Raw genomic sequence first — 18,565 nt, forward strand, 5'->3', positions numbered from 1 at the left:
CAGCACCTCCCTCCCCGTCCCTGGTCCGCTCACCGGGGTAGTGTGGAGGTGACCCCTGGGTGCGGGACACAGCCGTGGCCCGCAGAAGCGAAAACAATGGCAGAGCCGGAAGCGAGAACAAGGCCCACTTCCGGCCCCTCCAGGATCCCGGAAATCTCTCTGGCGAAGGTGGGCCCGCTTCCCTGCCCTCGGAGAAGGGGGGCTGGGAAGGGTTGGGGGGGAGGCGTGGCGGGACCGTGGTCGCCAGTACAAGCTGCTCCCGGGCCAGGCCGGGCCACCTTAGAAGGGAGAGAGGGCGGAGACTCAAATGAGGGCTCAGGCTGCGCACTTGCTCCTCTCAGAGTATTCATCCCGGGTCTGCCCCTACCCCTTCTGCTGACCTTGGGAAATAGACCCAACTTCTGAGACTTTTTGTCATCCGAAAAATGTAGAGCGTAAAGTGTGCCTCACTGGGCTAGGAGTGCTGACGGGAGTAACATACAGATACTACATAGCAAACGGCCTGGCGTTTCCTGAGCGTTCAGTTATTTTTACATTATATGTGATACCCAGGGCATTTTCACCCAATCTGAGTTTCACTGAAGTGAGCAACAGGGCATCTCCATCTTACTAATGAAGAAACAGGCCCAGTGAGTGATATTTTGGTCTTTGGAAGTAGTTAATCTTTCCTAAAACAGTCCTGGCAATCTATGTCCATGGAAAGGTCCTTAGGGAGTGTGGAGCAGCAGGTAAAAGGTGGAAAGCTATGGAGACAACATAATATAGATGCATTTCTCTAGTCTAGTATCTGGGAGGCAGGAGTTACCCAGGTGGTCTTCACATGGAAGAATGGTTTGCAATAGAAGCAGGTTGTGAACAGGTCCTGCTGGTAACATGATTGAGTAGGCCCTGAAGCCACAATCTCTAGGTGTAATGGCCATGGGTGAGGGGCAGAAGATAAGATCAGGCCCTTTCCCATATAGTTAGCTATATCTTATGTAGCTTATTGTAGCCCAACAGGTGGGTCATTTACAGGGTGCAAAGTAACAGTCTCCTGGGCTATCCAAGCGTCACCAATATCTCAAGAGTTTCTGGGCCCATGTCTGGACTCGATATGAGTCCCTCAGTTCCATGAACAAGCCAGGACAGAAAAAGACATCAGAAGACCTACTGCAGAGTTTTTGCAAAGTCTAAAGGAAGTCTTTTGAAGTAGTCTTTGCCCACTTGGCCTAGAGTGGCCTTCTGATATCAAGATCATCCTCTACATTTGGAAACCTCACAGGGAGGACTTGGCCATCTCATCCTAGCTTCTGCCTGGCATTGCCATTGGATGTGGCCCATTGGTCCATTAAGTCCTCAGAGACTCAGGGTTCTTAAACAAGAAATTTCTTAATTCCAGACCAAATGCGTCAGCTTCAGTTTTCAGGTTTCCCTGACCATGTGTTGTCCTGCAGTTCTGGCTGCTTAGGAGTGTGTAGGAGACTCAAGAATCTGGAAAACAAGATTGAGTTCTTTTATTCCTCAGAGCTGTTTCATGCCCAGGTGGTTGGCTTTCCTAGTCAGCTTTATCAGGACAGTGTGTCTAAACTTCATAGGTCCCTCTGTAGCCAGCAGTGTGGGACTGATATACCATGACTGGATTGAATCCCAGTGAGGAAGACATCTCCATGCTGCCTCCCATATAGCATCTTGGACACTTGCATTTGGGCCAAAAAACTCGGGAGATCTGAGGGAACACTACCCCGACCTCTTTGAGAAACCATCACACTATCTTTGTTATGAGAGCTAACAGAAAATGTAACCCAAATTCTAGATGCTTAAAGCAGAACTCATCATCTCTGAAGCTCCACGAATGTTCCCATCACCGTGAAAGACACTGTCATTCACCCAGAACCCCAAACCAGAACCCTGGATGCTGTACCATGGGTTAGGTGACCATAGCCAAGTTACTTAGCCTTTCTGTGCTACAGTGCTGCATCTTCCTCATCTGTAAAATAAAGATAACAGTAGCTAAATCATAGAGTTAATAACAGGACTGGATGAGATAACATATAAAAAGCACTTAGAATGGTGCCTGGCAGATTATAGGTATAATAGGTGTTTTCTAGTATGTTTCCTCCCACTTCTTCATCCACTGTATCCAGATTACTGCCAAGGCCTGCTGAGTCTTTGATCCATTTGTATGTAACAACAACAGCGATGACAATAACAACCTTTTGATTTAAGGAGACCACAAAAAGAGGAGCACAGTCAGGTCTGGAGATTCTCTGTCCCTAAACTGCTCAGACCTTGTCACATTATCTATGTGGACAGTCTCCTTTTCAATAGCCAAGAACTCTTATACACCTTAAAAATAAGGTGTGTCCCTAGAAACATGGGCAGGAACATCCAGCTACTGTGCTTGAATGGGAGCGGATGGGGCCCAAGAGCAGAGAGACTCTCCTATTACCTTGAAAACTTCTACTTGTTCTTCAAGACTTGCCCGAGAAATCCCTTTCTCCAGGAAGACTCCCCTATATCCCATCTCTCCACCTGGATTAGGTGCCCCTTCCTTTGTGTTCCTGTGATGGCCTGCCATATATTTGTAACACTGTGTTAACACTGTTTACTTGTCAGCCTCCTGCACTGTACAGTAAGCCCTAATGTGAGCTGATACCATGTTCATAGTTGAGTCCCCAGGCACAAACTCCAGGCTTGGCTGGTTTTAGTATTTGTCTTCTTGGTTGGAAGAAAAGGTCAGGCCACCTTTGTTTCCCTGGTGTCCAGCACAGAGCCTGGTCTAACCACTAAGAAATATGTCCTTGATCTGGCTTGCTGTGGAAGACTTTTTAATCAGAGAAGGAAAATCATAGGGCTGGGTTGTGATTGCCAGCTATACTGAGAGGCTTAGAGGGAAAGAGACAGGAACATCCCTTATATCTGCTTTGCAATTCCAGTGCCTTTGTAAGATAGAATCGTTAGTTTGCAGGTGAGGCTTGGCAAACATCCTGCTATCTGGGAAATATTTTACCAGCTGAAAAGGGCAAGGAAGACTTTGAATTCAGGTCTATAGCCATCCCCTCCTCTTTCTATTGCAAGATGCTATCTTTCTCTGACCCTCATTCATTCCTGTTCTTTATTACTCTATTCCTTCCTGCTAATGGAGTTCCAGGTCCTGTTAGGAGCATGGTGGGGGGCGGGGAGGGGGCAGTGACAGTAACAAAACATAGCTTTGAGGTAGACACAGGGGCGCTGCATGAACTGTTTTCCTCGAGTAGAGGCCTCAGGGAGGCCCACAGTCCTACTTACCGGAAGCAAATCCCAGGCAGGAAGACCAAGGAGATGAGCAGGTCTCTGAGCTGCCTACATGGAACTGGAAGTTGCTTCAGGGGCCTGAAGAACATGAAGGGATCACTTCCCGGTGCTTCCTTGGTTCAGGACTCTAACCAGGTGACTGCTGGTAGTGTGGTGGTTGGGCTGGGCTGGGCTGGGCTGGGTGTGCCATTTCGGAGCCCTGCAGTGGGAACTGCAGTCTTGGATTGTGTCCACCCATTTTTGGTGCTGATATTGACCCTCACAACTGACATAGATGGGGATACCCACCCAGAAAGCGGTGGGGACGATCCAGGGATCCCAGCACATTAGCAAAGGCATTTAATGGGAATGCTGACCTCTGCCTCCATGCCTAGTACCATCCCAACTCACTGTGTTTCCTTTCTGGGAATCCAACCCAGTAGTCTTAGGAGAGCAGGGGCTATACCCCCTGTACTCTGTTCTGGCTAAATCCCTGCTCCAGGCCTGTCATTCTGACCTCAGCCTTCTCAGCCTACCTCCAGCTCACCCTCTGGCCCTTCCTGCTGCAAATCTGCAAAGTGCAAAGAGCATTTTCAGGTCTCATCCTACCCACAGCTCCCAGCCACCAAGGTTGTTGGCAAGGACCAATGGATTGCACGAGGGATCCTTAGAGTAGGTAGTCTGGCCACCACCTTTTTTTTTTCCTGTTAAAAAAGTGTTTTTTTTAAAAATATAATTTATTGTCAAATTGGTTTCCATACAACACCCAGTGCTCATCCCAGCAAGTGCCCTCCTCGATGCCCATCACCCACTTTCCCCTCTCCCCCATCCCCCATCCACCCTCAGTTTGTTCTCAGTATTTAAGAGTCTCTTACGGTTTGCCTCCCTCCCTCTCTGTAACTTTTTTTTCCCCTTCCTCTCCCCCATGATCTTCTGTTAAGATCCATATATGAGTGAAAACATATGGTGTCTGTCTTTCTCTGACCAACTTATTTCACTCAGCATAATACCCTCCAGTTCCATCCACATTGCTGCAGATGGCCAGATTTCATTCTTTCTCATTGCCAAATAGTATTCCATTGTATATATAAACCACATCTTCTTTATCCAATCATCAGTTGATGGACATTTGGGCCCTTTCCATAATTTGGCTATTATTGAAAAGTGCTGCTATAAATATTGGGGTACATGTGCCCCTATGCATCAGCACTCCTGTGTCCCCTGGATACATTCCTAGCAGTGCTATTGCTGGGTCATAAGATAGTTCTGTTTTTAATTTTATGAAGAACCTCCACACTGTTTTCCAGAGTGGCTGCACCAGTTTGCATTCCCACCAATGGTGCAAGAGGGTTCCTGTTTCTCCACATCCTCTCTAGTATCTATTGTCTCCTGATTTGTTCATTTTAGCCACTCTGACTGGCGTGAGGTGGTATAGCAGTGTGGTTTTATTTGTATTTCCCTGATGATCAGTGACGTTCAGCATCTTTTCATGTGTCTGTTGGCTATCTGGATGTCTTCTTTGGAAAAGTGTCTATGTTTTCTGCCCATTTCTTCACTGGATTATTTTTTTGGGGGGTGTGGCCACCACCTTCTTATTTTACAGGTGGGGAAATGGGACCACAAGCGATATGAGCCAAAATCTCCTGCCTCTCATTCCAAAGATGTCTCTTTTTCTGAGCCAATGTCCATGACCTTGATTCTCCTGAAGCACCATTTGGTCTTGGAAATAATAAACTTGACACTGTTGGTTATAATATTTCAGTTTTTGAGCTTGTTGGACCTCAGATTTGAAATCCAAGTTCTTCCAGAAGTGTCTCAAACATAGACTGGAATTTCTTTCCAGCCCTGTGAGTATGACGGACCTAAGCTCTGCCACTTACCATCTGGGATTTGTGACAACTTATGTATCCATTTAGTCTTAAGTCTCTATGTGTGAAATGGAAAAAAAAAATCGATGCCTGCTGACATTCCAAGTTAGGAGGATTAAGTGAGGTAAGTTGTGAGCTTTGGAATGTCCTATACAAACATCTATGTAAGAAACGTCAGATTCTAGGAGGGAGATAGGGGAGTAAGACTGGACCTTGAAAATATCAAGGCAGATAGAGATGACTAGCAAAAGGCAATATGTGAAACCAAACATAGGAGAAATGCAGAGAGCCAAGGGAAGGTTTGATCTTGAAAGGGATCACAGACAGCCTCAAAGGAAACAGCACTGAGTTGAGCCTTGAAGTTGGATTTGGACAGATGTTGAGGGAGAGGAGACAACATGATCAAATGTTGAGAGAGACACATTTTAAGGAGGGGGGTAATCATTATTTCCATTCAGGCTATTTCCTGTTATAAGCTGTAGAAAATTAACAAAAAAGTGATGCAATCTCTAGTTTTTATGTGTAAAATCTCTATGCCCCTAAACCACCATAATATAATGTCTCTTGATCCTGTTCTTTTTAAAAAATATATTTTTAAAAATATTTTTGGGTTTTTTTTTAAATTAAAGTATAATTAACATACAGTGCTATATTAGTTTCAGGTATGCAATATAAGATTCAACATTTCTATACATTGCTCAGAGCTCACCACAATAAGAGCACTTTTTTTTTTCCTTTGAGAATAGAAAGACATGTTGAATCAAAATTTTCCCTTTTGTCTGAGTTTATGTTCCCAATAGCCCAACTATATCTTAATATTTATTTATTTTTAATATATTTTTTAATTTTTAAATTTTTGTTTATTTATTTTTTAATTTACATCCAAGTTACTTAGCATATAGTGCAATAATGATTTTAGGAGTAGATTCCAATGATTCATCCCCTATGCATAACAAACAATTCTTATCCCAACAACTGTCTTCCTTAATGCCCCTTACCCATTTAGCCCATCCCCCCACCCACAACCCCTGCAATAACCCTTAGTTTGTTCTCTGTATTTAAGAGTCTCTTATGTTTTCTCTCCCTCCTTGTTTTTATATTATTTTTGCTCCCCTTCCCTTATGTTCATCTGTTTTGTATCTTAAATTCCACATGTGAGTGAAGTCCTATGATATTTGTCTTTCTCTGACTAATTTCACTTAACATAACACCCTCTAGTTCCATCCAGGTAGTTGCAAATGGCAAGTTTTCATTCCTTTTGATTGCTGAGTAATACTCCATTCTATATATATACCACACCTTCTTTATCCATTCATCTGTCAGTGGACACTTGCGCTTTTTACATACTTTGGCTATTGTCGATAGCGCTGCTATAAACATTGAGGTGCATGTGCCCCTTTGAAATAGCACACCTATATCCCTTGGATAAATACCTAGTAGTGCAATTGCTGAGTTGTAGGGTAGTTCTGTTTTTAATTTTTTAAGGAACCTCCATATTGTTTTCCAGAGTAGCTGTACCAGTTTGCATTCCCACCAGCAGTGCAAAAGAGATCCTCTTTCTCTGCATCCTCACCATCTGTTGTTGCCTGAGTTGTTAAGTTCAGCCATTCTGACTGGTGTGAGGTGGTTATCTCATTGTGGTTTTGATTTATATTTCCCTGATGATGAGTGATTTTGAGCATTTTTTCATGTGTCTGTTCACCTACTGGATGTCGTGTTTGGAGAAGTGTCTATTCATGTCTTTTGCCCAATTCTACACTGGATTATTTGTTTTTTGGGTGTTGAGTTTGGTAAGTTCTTTCTAGATTTTGTGTACTAACCCTTTATCTGATATGTCATTTGCAAATATCTTCTCCCATTCCATCGGTTGCCTTTTAGTATTGCTGATTGTTTCCTTCACTGTGCAGAAACTTTTTATCTTGATGAAGTCCCAATGCTTCATTTTTGCTTTTGTTTCCTTTGCCTCTGGAGTCGTGTTCAGTTAGAAGTTGCTGCAGCTGAGGTCAAAGAAGTTTTTGCTTGCTTTCTCCTCGAGGATTTTGATGGATTCCTGTCTTACATTGAGGTCTTTCATCCATTTTGAGTTTATTTTTCTGTATGATGTAAGAAAGTGGTCCAGGTTCATTTTTCTGCATGTCGCTGTCCAGTTTTCCCAGCACCACTTGCTGAAGAGACTATCTTCATTCCATTGGATATTTTTTTCCTGCTTTGTCAAAGATTAGTTGGCCATACATTTCTGGGCCCATTTCTGGGTTCTCTATTCTGTTCCATTGATCTGAGTGTCTGTTCTTGTGCCAGTACCATACTGTCTTGATGATCACAGCTTTGTAATACAGCTTGAAGTTTGGGATTGTGATGCCTCCTGCTTTGGTTTTCTTTTTCAAGTTTGCTTTGGCTATTAGGGGTCTTTTGTGGCTCCATACAAATTTTAGGATAGTTGGTTCTAGCTCTGTGAAGAATGCTGGTGTTACTTTGATAGGGATTGCATTGAATATGTAGATTGCTTTGGGTAGTATTGACATTTTCACAATATTTGTTCTTACTATCTAGGAGCATAGAATATTTTTCCTTTTTTGTGTGTCTTCTTCAATTTCTTTCATAAGGTTTCTATAGTTTTCAGTGTATAGATTTTTCACCTCTTTGGTTAGATTTATTCCTAGGTATTTTATGATTTTTGGCGCAATTGTAAATGGGATCAATTTCTTGCTTTCTTTTTCTGTTGCTTCATTGTTGGTGTATAGGAATGCAACCGATTTCTGTGCATTGATTTTATATCCTGCGACTTTGCTGAGTTCATGGATCAGCTCTAGCAGGTTTTTGGTGGAATCTTTTGGGTTTTCCATATACAGTTGTCATGTCATCTGTGAAGGGTGAAAGTTTGACCTCCTCCTAGCTGATTTGGATGCCTTTTATTTCTTTGTGTTGTTTGATTGCTGAGGCTAAGGCTTCCAATACTGTTGAATAACAGTGGTGAGAGTGGACATCCCTGTCGTGTTCCTGACCTTAGGGCGAAAGCTCAGTTTTTCCCCATTGAGGATGTTATTAGTGTTGGGTCTTTCATATATGGCTTTTATTATCTCGAGGTATGCTCCTTCTATCCCTACTTTCTTTAGGGTTTTTATCAAGAAAGGATGCTGTATTTTGTCAAATGCTTTCTCTGCATCTATTGAGAGGATCATGTGGTTCTTGTCCTTTCTTTTATTGATATGATGAATCACATTGATTGTTTTGTGGATATTGAACCAGCCCTGCATCCCAGGTAAAAATCCCCCTTGGTCGTGGTGAATAATTTTTTAATGATATTTATTAAGATATTAATCTTGTTGAGGATTTTTGTATCCATGTTCATCAGGGAAATTGGTTTATAATTCTCTTTTTAAGTGGAGTCTTTGGTTTTAGAATCAAGGTAATGCTGGCTTCATAGAAAAAAATTGGAAGTTTTCCTTTTGTTTCTATTTTTTGGAACAGCTTCAAGAGAATAAGTGTTACCTCTTCCTTAAGTGTTTGGTAGAATTCCCCTGAAAGCCATCTGGCCCTGGACTCTTGTTTTTTGGGAGATTTTTGATTACTAATTAGATTTCTTCACTGGTTATGGGTCTGTTCAAATTTTCTATTTCTTCCTGTTTCAGTTTTGGTAGTTTATATGTTTCTAGGAATTCATCCATTTCTTCCAGATTGCCCATTTTACTGGCATATAATTGCTCATAATATTCTCTAATTATGTTTTTATTTCTGCTATGTTGTGATGTCTCCTCTTTCATTCTTGATTTTATTTATTTGTGTCCTTTCCTTTTTTTTTTTTTTTTTGATCAAAGTGGCTAGTGGTTTATCAATTTTGTTAATTCTTTCAAAGAACCAGCTTCTGGTTTCATTGATCTGTTCCACTGTGTTTTTTTGGTTTCAATAGCATTGATTTCTGCCCTAATCTTTATGATTTCTTATCTTCTGCTGGTTTGGGGCTTTATTTGTTGCTCTTTTCGAGCCTTTAGGTGTAAGGTTAGGTTGTGTATCTGAGACCTTTCTTCCCTCTTTAGGAAGTCCTGGAATGCTATGTATTTCCCTTTTATGACCACCTCTGCTGCATCCCAGAGGTTTTGGGCTGTGGTGTTATCATTTTCATTGGCTTCCATGAACTTTTTAATTTTCTCTTTAACTTCTTGGTTAGCCCATTCATTTTTTAGTAGGATGTTCTTTAGTCTCCAAGTATTTGTTATCTTTCCAAATTTTTTCTTGTGGTTGATTTCCAGTTTCATAGCATTATGGTCTGGAAATATGCATGGTATGATCTTGATCTTTTTGTATTTGTTGAGGGTCTTCTGCCCATTTCTTATGAGGGTTGTTTGTTTTTTGAGTGTTGAATAAGTTCTTTGTAGATTTTGGATACTAACCCTTTATCAGATATGTCATTTGCAAAAATCTTCTCCCATTCTGTAGGCTGTCTCTTAGTTTTGTTGATTGTTTACTTCACAGCACAGAAGATTTTTATCTTGTGAAGTCCCAATAGTTCATGTTTGCTTTTGTTTCCCTTGCCTTTGGTGACATGCCTAGTAAGAAGTTGCTCCAGCTAAGGTCAAAGAAGTTGTTGCCTGTTTTCTCCTCTAGGATTTTGATGTTTTCCTGTCTCACATTTAGGGCTTTCATCCGTTTTGAATTTATTTTTGTGTATGGTGTAAGAAAATGGTCCAGTTTGATTCATCTGCATGTCACCATCCAGTTTTCCCAACACCATTTGTTGAAGAGACTATCTTTTTTCCATTGGATATTTTTCCTGCTTTGCCAGGAGGCTTTCAAAAAACTATGTTATAAGAGACAACTTCACCAGAACTTTCTCTTATATCTTAGAACTATGCATATGGTCACCCTTAATTCTAAGAGAAGTGAGGAGACTGATTACTCTCAGTTTCTTGCCTCTAGAGCAGTAGCTCTATCCAATAAAAGGTTCTTTGATGATGGAAGTATTCTATATTTGTTCTAATAATATGATAGCCACCAGCCATATGTGGTAACTGAACACTTGAAATGTAGCTAGCTAGTATGACTGAAGAAATGAATTGAATTTTATTTTATTTAAATTACCTAGTGGCTAGGTATGCCTAGTGGCTACCATATTGTATAGCTACAGCTTTAAAATAAAAGAAGTCAAGGAGAAAAGGGGTTGGAAAAGATGAGTAAGCCAACCTACAATATCTTCTAATGTACTTACATACATTAAGATCAGCTGATACCTTTGGAATTTGTGCCACCACACTAGCGTCTGTTACACCCCATGCTTTCTCCTACATTCCTCCTTTCTGCTCCTTGATATAGTAAAAGTTGGTAAGAAAACCAAAAACAGGGAAGCTTAGTAGGAAGCTAGTGCAGTGGAGTAGATATGAGACAATTACTGCCTGGACTGGAGTGGCGTGAAGTAAAGGGAGGATATAAGAGGCATTCTCAAGGAATAATCTGTGGGAAGGAGGGGGGGATCACAGTTGTGAGAGGTAGTTGTGAGGATGCCAACGTTGGAACTGTGGCATGAGGAAAGAGGATTAGTTTTATAGGAAAAGAAGATGAAATTTAGACGTTGACTTTATGGTGCTGAGGGACATCCAAGTAAATTGTCCAGCAAGCAAGAAAAAGTGTGTGGGAGGCTTCAGGAGAGAGTTTGGACTCCTATTTTTCAGAGGCCTGTGGGAGTATATATGGAAAGCCAATATCTTACTTTACCATGTGCCAAATCCATCAAAAGTGAAATCAGCCAGCAAAAATGTTTTTCCCTAACCAAGTTAAATATCAAAAATATTTGAGGAAAATATGGCAAAGAGTATGTTACAAGAGATGCAGGAGCAGCTGAAGCCCTGTACCAAGTGAGAACAAAGAACATGTGATGAATTGCCATGATCAGCCTCATTCATAGGATGGGCAGGGGGCAGAATCTGTGCTGTCGGTTTGCCATTTTTGACATTCTTGTAACTTTGTACACAAATAGTCATTTTGCAAACAAACACTTTCAGAGCAGGGTGTCTGTTTATCTCTGACTATTTATAATGGGCATGTGAAAGAAATCCTTATAGAATAAAATTGAAATGGTTAAAAGAACTATTTCTGTTTATCTTTCACCCACAATGTTTCCAATCCTCAGTTCTCTGTTTTCATCAGATTTCAACATTTCACTGACCAATCTTAGTAGTCTAGTACCTTCAGAAGTTTATTTATGAAAGTTAATAGATTGGAAGACAATTACAGTAATTTTCATTCTCCTATGTCAACAGATACCACTTAAAAATAGCTTCCCATTTTGAAAGAATTTAACATTTATAAGAAGTTATACGAATAGTATGGAGAGTTCTCATAGACCTTTCAGCCAGCTTCCCCCAGTGATAACACCCTGTATAGTTGGAATTCATTGTCAAAACCTGAAAATTGACACTGACACAACACCATCAACTAAGCAAAAATCTCATTTGGATTTCACCAGATTTTACATGCGATCTTTTTATGGGAGGGTTTTGGGTGTAACCTGAATAATGGCTCCCTTAAAGATATCTACATTCTAATCTCTGGAACCTGTGAATATTACCTTATGTGGCAACAAGTATTTTGCAGATGCCATTACATTGAGGATTTTTGAGATAGGGAGATTATCCTTGTTTATTCACATGGGCCCCAGATAGAATCACATATATCATTTTAAGAGAAAGACAACAGAAGATTGACACATATTGAAGAGGAGAAGGTAATGTCAACACAGAGGCACATTGGAGTGGTGCAGCCACAAAGCCAGTGGTACAAACCACCAAACCAATAATGACTGTTACCAGAAACTGGGAGAAGCAAGGAACAGTCTGCCTCAGAGCCTCCAAGAGAGTACAGCCCTTGCTAACATCTCGATTTTGGTCCAGTGAAACTGATTTTGGACTTCTAGTGTCTGGAAGTTACATGTAAGAGAATAAATTTTCTTTCTTCCTCCCTCCCTCCCTCCCTCCCTCCCTCCCTCCCTCCCTCCCTCTCTTTCTTTCTTTCTTTCTTTCTTTCTTTCTTTCTTTCTTATGTTTATTTATTTTTGAGAGAGACAGAGTGTGAGCAGGGGAGGTGGAGGCAGAGAGAGAGGGAGACACAGAATCTGAAGCAGGCTCCAGGCTCTGAGCTGTCAGCACAGAGCCCAACGTGGGGCTCAAACCCACCAGCTGTGAATTCATGACCTGAGCTGAAGTCGGTGCTTTGCCGACTGAGCCACCCAGGTGCCCCAAGAATAAATTTCTGTTTTAAGCCATTGTTATACATTGTTATACCAGCCACAAGAAACTAATATCAGGTGTTGTGAACCTGTGTAAAACCTCTGAGCGTGAGAGACTATATTTGAGCTAAAACTTCTTTCTGTTTTTGAAACAGGATTTTGAACTGGACAAAACCATATGACTAAACAGAGGACTCCTACACTCACATTCTGGATAAAAATTGGACACTCTGCAAAAAAATGTTTTCCTAGTCACTGTCACACTGTACTCATTGTACAAACCAATGGATGGCCAAACGTAATTGTACCTTCCAATCACAGTCTTTGGAAAACAACTTGTGTAAGTTTCCTGATACCTCTGCAATTTGCTGATAAATAAGCCTGGCTTTTACTCCTCAGTGGAACACAGTTTGGGTTGCTACCCAAATCAGTGCTCCCTGAATTTCAATTCTGAGAAATCAAATAAATGCTTTTGTTGTATTTCAGTTATTCCTCTTTTCTGGGTCCCACAGTGTATAGTATGAAATGTTATTAAATGTATCAATTCATGTAAATACCACCATGATCAGTATATAGAACTTCCATTACCATAAAGAAACTCTTTTATGCTACCCCCCATCCCCTTCATTACCCTTATATCCATTTTCTCTTCAGTGAGACCTGGACCTGAATTGCCAGCCCTTTATCAACCCCTCATTCCTTTTGACATGTCAGTGGTAATCCTTTCACAAATCCATATAGAGAGAGAAATCCACTTGGCTCAGGGGCTTATTTCCTCCCCTCATAGAGAAATGGTTCAGCAGGTCTGAATCAACTTAGCAAAGAACAGGCTGACACTAGCCTTGGGATGTAAGGCTCTGTTTCTAACAAAAGCCATACTCTCCTAGGATGCTCCCATTCACATAGTCATCTCCCTGGTCTCTACTCATACATAGCACATTGTGGTGGCAGGGTACCTCTCTGGGAACCTTTCCCATGACAGGTGAAATCATGGTATTTCTCTGCTTAAGCCCTGCTCTGTGGGGAATTATAGGAATATTTGTGTAAGCTCCACAGGATATTTGTGTAAGCTCCATTCCTCTGTGTGTTTGTGCCCCATTCCCCTATTCCTGAACCCTATTTTACATTTATACCATGGAGCCCTAATGGTGGGGGTGTCCATGCCACCAATATAATGCCACTAGGGGATGGTTCCCCGCGTGGCCCCTCCACCCCCACCCCCCACTTGTATGTCCCCACATTGGAACAGAGTAGAGCCTGGAGCTGGGCACTTCAGGTGGCTGGCATTCAGCAGTGACAGAGGCCAAATGGCCCAACACGCCTCTCGAGAATGTCTCTGTTTTGTAGAAGAACAAAAACAGACTCAGTTTTCCTTGCTTCAGATCTTTGCCTGCTTTCTTTTTTCTCTCTTTTTTTCTCTCATTTTTCTTTTCCATCCTCTCCTCCCCTGAACCTAAAAACATTAACAGATAACCTACAAGACTTACAAAGAAAGCTCTCCAAATAACTGTTCTGACAGTTGCCAAAATGAGATTGCACCAAAGATCCTGAGAAAGAACATGAAAAACCAAATACATGCTACTATTCCATCCACAAGTTTTATAGCAGTTACAGAGAAAACTGTAGCCAGGAACACACATGCACCACTTCTTCTCCTTGTCTATAAAAACTCCAATATTTCTTTGGCTTAGGGAGTTACCTACTTTTGAGTTGCTCCCAGATGCCCATCAGCTAATTAAAGCCTTCAACCTCTATTTGATTAACTTTACCTATTTTGCCTCCTTGGGAAGTTTTTCTGTCCAACATTTCTTTGAGAACAGGAAATGCAACATAATTGCCTGCATCTGCAATAACCTGCAAATGGACAGTAAGAGGACAGGACTCTGCAGCTGAAACAGGCAGAAATAGGCAGCTACTGGAAGCTGTGGGCAAGTGACACCAATGTAGTAAGCCCAAGGTTTTTCAGAAAGCAAGAAAAGAAAACCAGTACTGAGTTAAGCAGAGACTGATAAAGTGTAATTTCAAAGTACAAGTTAAATTTGTACCATTTTAATCTTCCTTTAAACATCTTTAACAAATATGAAAAAAAGTAGCTATTGGTATGAAAATGCAAGGCATTTCCATAACTAAATTGTGTTTTTCTAACTCTTCTGTTCTCCTGCCCAAGAAAGGTAATCTGTAAAGGTGTCATTCATGAACAGCTCCTGGATTTGTAATAGCCTCTGTGAAGCCATGGTTATTTTCTTTTGTGGCTATGTTGAATTTTGCTTGAGACCTGTGATCCTAGTAAACAGTGATGGTTAAGAAATCCCCTTACTCTTTTGTGTTCAAGAAAACAGCTTACTGCAAAGAACCACCCTTCCCCATACGGTTTAGATAAGATTTGCAGGTGCCCTCCTTTTTCATTTACAACAAAACCAGACACAGCCTGTCTAAATGTCCATTCTGTACCCCATTAGCTGTACTGCTTGTCCTAGTGATCAACTGGAACAAAATGCTTGTTAGCCAAATTTTAGTCAGGCTTCTCTCTTCCCTATACACCTTCCCTGAACTCTGCTTGCCCCCAAAGTAGAGCAAGCACAAAAATGTGGAACATGTCCCCTTTTCAGCTTCTCCTGGGAATCGGCTGACCACAAGAAGATACTTGCCTGTTTTCTGTTTGATTTTGAGACACTTGTGGGCCTTATGGTCACATTCTCCCTGTTGCAATAGTCCCCCTTCTGAGTTCTTTTGAATAAGAGTCTCTCCTTACGAAGTCTAGATTTGTTTTTCTCTGGAAGTTTCCTACCATGTTGGCCATCTTTCAGTGTGCAGACATACCAAACTCATGGCCACCTTAGGGCCTTTGCATGCTGCTCCCTCAGCTGGATATCTCTTCCCATCATCACTGGCCCTGTAGGGCAGGAAAACTACAGTCACTAAATCCAGCCCACACTCCAGGGGAGGGGAATTAAGTTCTACCTCTTGAAGGGAGGAGTAGCAAAAAGTTGTGGACATACTTGAGAAACACAACACTGTGTTGTTCCTCCATGGGCTGTAAAGACAGCAGCAGCCCCATTGCTCCATCCATACCACCATTCCACCCTTGCCTCTTTTGAAGATCTTGATGTCAGCCTTTAGCACCCACTACTCCTGTCAGGAATTACACCCATATATTTATTTTGTTTATTTATTTATTTTGAGAGAGAGAGAAAGAAAGAGAGAGAGAGAATGTGCACAAGCAGGGGAGGGGCAGAGAGAGAGGGAGACAGAATCCTAAGCAAGCTCTGTGCCATCAGCTCAGAGCTCAATGCAGGGCTTGAACTCACAAACTATGAGATCATGACCTGAGCTGAGATCCAGAGTTGGGTGCTTAACCAACTGCACCACCCAGGCACCCCACACCCATGTTCTTCCACTCACGAAATGTGCATCTTGGCCATGGTTAAGCCTGAAAGCCCTTAGGGATTATAACACTTCTTCCAGAACCCAAGCCAACCTCAGATGGGTTATCCCAGACCTCATCACTGACCTATGTCCCTCATATGGTGACAGCAGGTAGCATTGACACTCTTCATGTGAGTCCCCTGTCCCCATCAGTTATGGCCCACCTGTTCATCATGGAGATGTTCTGCCTCCATGACTTACCTCCCCAGCCAGTTGATCTCTGACTACTGTCTGCAGTCTATCTCCCGATTTGGGAAAAAAGAGTTGAGGCCTTTTGACTATGTATTTACCCATTCTCTGCCCACTTTCCACTGATCAATGACCACACTGTACACTCTTGTGTATGAAGTATCAACTGTATATTTGAGAACATCTTCCTAATAAGTCCCCTGGTCTTCTTATCTTGCCTCGTGCAAGTTTGCATCCAACTTCTTATATTCCAGCATGCTCAACAGAACAATTATGGCTACTATATAACCCTGCTCTATATACTCTTAGCCCTGCAAACACCCTGGCAGCCAGGCCACACGAGAGAATCTATACCTTCTGCTGGTCCAGAAAGTAAGATAACGAGAACCGGGTCATGTAGGAGGCCATGAGCATGAAACACATCTAGCTATCCTAGCATGCACTGCTACATCTCCCACCCGTGCAGAGAACATTGTTAAGAATGGAAGAGGTCCTTAACACCATGGCACTCTGAAACCAGCTGGCCATACCTTGTGAATCCACCTCATCTTTCATTGCTCGATAATCATGCCAACACTGAATCATATATATGATCTAAATGAAAGGATTAATTAGGGGATGGGGAGAGGAGCTGAAGGAGGTCTCTTCTACCTGGTCTCATTCTACCAGTTGCAGGGATGGAGGGATTTTTGGCCCCTTCAATGACTCCCAGTCCACAGACAGAACTGAAAGGGCTACTTAGGTCTCTATTCCCCTCAGGGGTATGTGGGAGGCCGGACCCAGTGCTAGGCCGAGACCGGGTCGAGCAATGGCTCCCTGTTGACTCAGGCAACCCGGTGGTTCCCCCTCCCATTCCCCCACTTACAAAGGCATACTAAAGCCTTGTCAAGGCTGAGAAATCTAATTCCTGAAGCCTGTGGTCTGTGGGTGTTGGCAGTAATGTTACCCCCCTTTTTCTACCCCAGGTCAAATAGAAACAAATATGGGAACTGTGTTTTGCTAGCAATCTATCAACAAGGTCTTGTTGTGACCCATTTAGAAAGTTCACAAGGTACACAGAACTAAATGTTTTGGCTGGCAGCGATCATGTGAAACCTGTTTATTCTTAGAATGACCTGATCCATAAGAGTCTTGATATAAAAGATTGTGTACAGCAACAATAAAGCCGTCACTTGGGCCATCAGCCCAGGGGACCCTCCTGTTCCCAAACTGGCTTCTCTTCTCTTTTTTTTTCTTACATTCCCCTACCTTCAGGACCCTGATCTCGGTGTTTGTTGCGCCGGTCGCAACAGGGGTGATATTTAGAATATTAACAATTTGTACCAGCCTGAGTGGACGAAAGTAAGTCTGAAGGACCCTTGATGGCATTAACCCTTTAGTTGTTGGATCATGTAAATGATTCAGGAGGACCGCAGTTGGGTGAGGGAGGGTCAGGGTATCTATTTACCAATTGGTATATGGACTCTTAAGAAAAAGGTAAGATAAAAATGGTAAAAACCATAATTGCTATAACTGTTACTGAACTCAAATTTTGCTGTGCACCCAATCAATACCTAGTAAGACAATGTTTGAGACAGCAGTTTTGAAGCAAAGAAAACTATTATCAGAAGGGCAACCCAATGAGAAGGCAGAGGATCATTCCCAAAGCTGCCTCACCCTGTTGAGCTTAGGGATAGCTTACATATGTTTGGGGAAGGGGGTGAATACATGAGAGGAGGGTGAGGGGTTCCTTGAAGCCTTGAGCGGGGATGCCTTGAAATAATCTGGAGGTATGTGTTCTTCTGAACAATGAGGTGACATATGTGACCTGGTATGTCAGGTATGTCAGAATAAATCAGTAGGTAAACAAGGAGTAGAAGTGAAAAGGGCAAAGTTAATGACTGTGCAGGAGGTTAAGAGGTAATTAGGTGGAGAACCAAACGAAACATGGAGCTAAATTAATAATGCAATGATATAACTATAGTTCTGCTTATGCTTTCAAAGCAGGTCCAGGAACCAGATGCCCAGCTTCATAACCATATGTACAAATTAAACTTTATACTGTTTTGTGTCTGCTTCTCAAGCTATAATGCCACAAAGTCTCTTCAGGTTATAGTCCAGGAACCAGTCAGTTCTGACTTTCTGGTGTAAGATTTGACCTCATCTTTGCTTGCTGTTGTTGATCTTTGAGAACACGCTTAACCTTCATATTTTGGATCATCCCTATTTCACTGGTAATGCCCTCTCTCAGACAAGGTCTTTAGTTTTCTTTGGAAACTTGCACTTCAGTCTTTATAACCCTCCTTACAACCATGTCCACAACCTCCTTCCAACTGTCTCTGGGTTCCAAGCTCAGAGCCATGCCACCCATATTCTTCCTATAAATGCAGATGGAACTAAAGAAATAGGATAGAGGGCTGCAGTGAAAAGACCAAACACACAAGCAGCAACCTCTTTGACCCCAACCATAGAAACTTCTTACTTGACACATCTCCAGAGGCAAGGGAAACAAAAGCAAACATGAACTATTGGGACCTCATCAAGATAAAAAGCTTCTGCACAATGAAGCAAACAATCAGCAAAACTAAAAGGCAGACTGCAGAAATGGGAGAAGACATTTGCCAATGGCATATCT

At 42.0% G+C, this 18,565-nt stretch overlaps 1 protein-coding gene and 1 long non-coding RNA gene across 4 annotated transcripts in view; one reads left to right on the plus strand and one right to left on the minus strand.

Moving 5' to 3' along the window:
- The window catches only part of LOC131511518 (zinc finger protein 660), a 31,582-nt gene extending 31,438 nt beyond the window's left edge, over positions 1-144 (minus strand). For 2 of the 3 annotated variants that reach the window (XM_058729171.1, XM_058729167.1), the window contains exon 1: positions 34-144. The gene's annotated coding sequence lies outside the window, so the exon portion shown is untranslated. The remainder of the gene's footprint in view (positions 1-33) is intronic. The other variant, XM_058729169.1, reaches the window with a different exon arrangement.
- Positions 39-12,821, plus strand: LOC131511519 (uncharacterized). The gene is made up of 2 exons (XR_009261547.1): positions 39-168; positions 12,492-12,821. It is a non-coding gene; the product is annotated as an uncharacterized LOC131511519 (long non-coding RNA).
- Positions 12,822-18,565: the final 5,744 nt, after the last annotated feature.

Source organism: Neofelis nebulosa, chromosome 5, assembly GCF_028018385.1.
Source record: "Neofelis nebulosa isolate mNeoNeb1 chromosome 5, mNeoNeb1.pri, whole genome shotgun sequence".
NCBI lineage: Eukaryota > Metazoa > Chordata > Mammalia > Carnivora > Felidae > Neofelis > Neofelis nebulosa.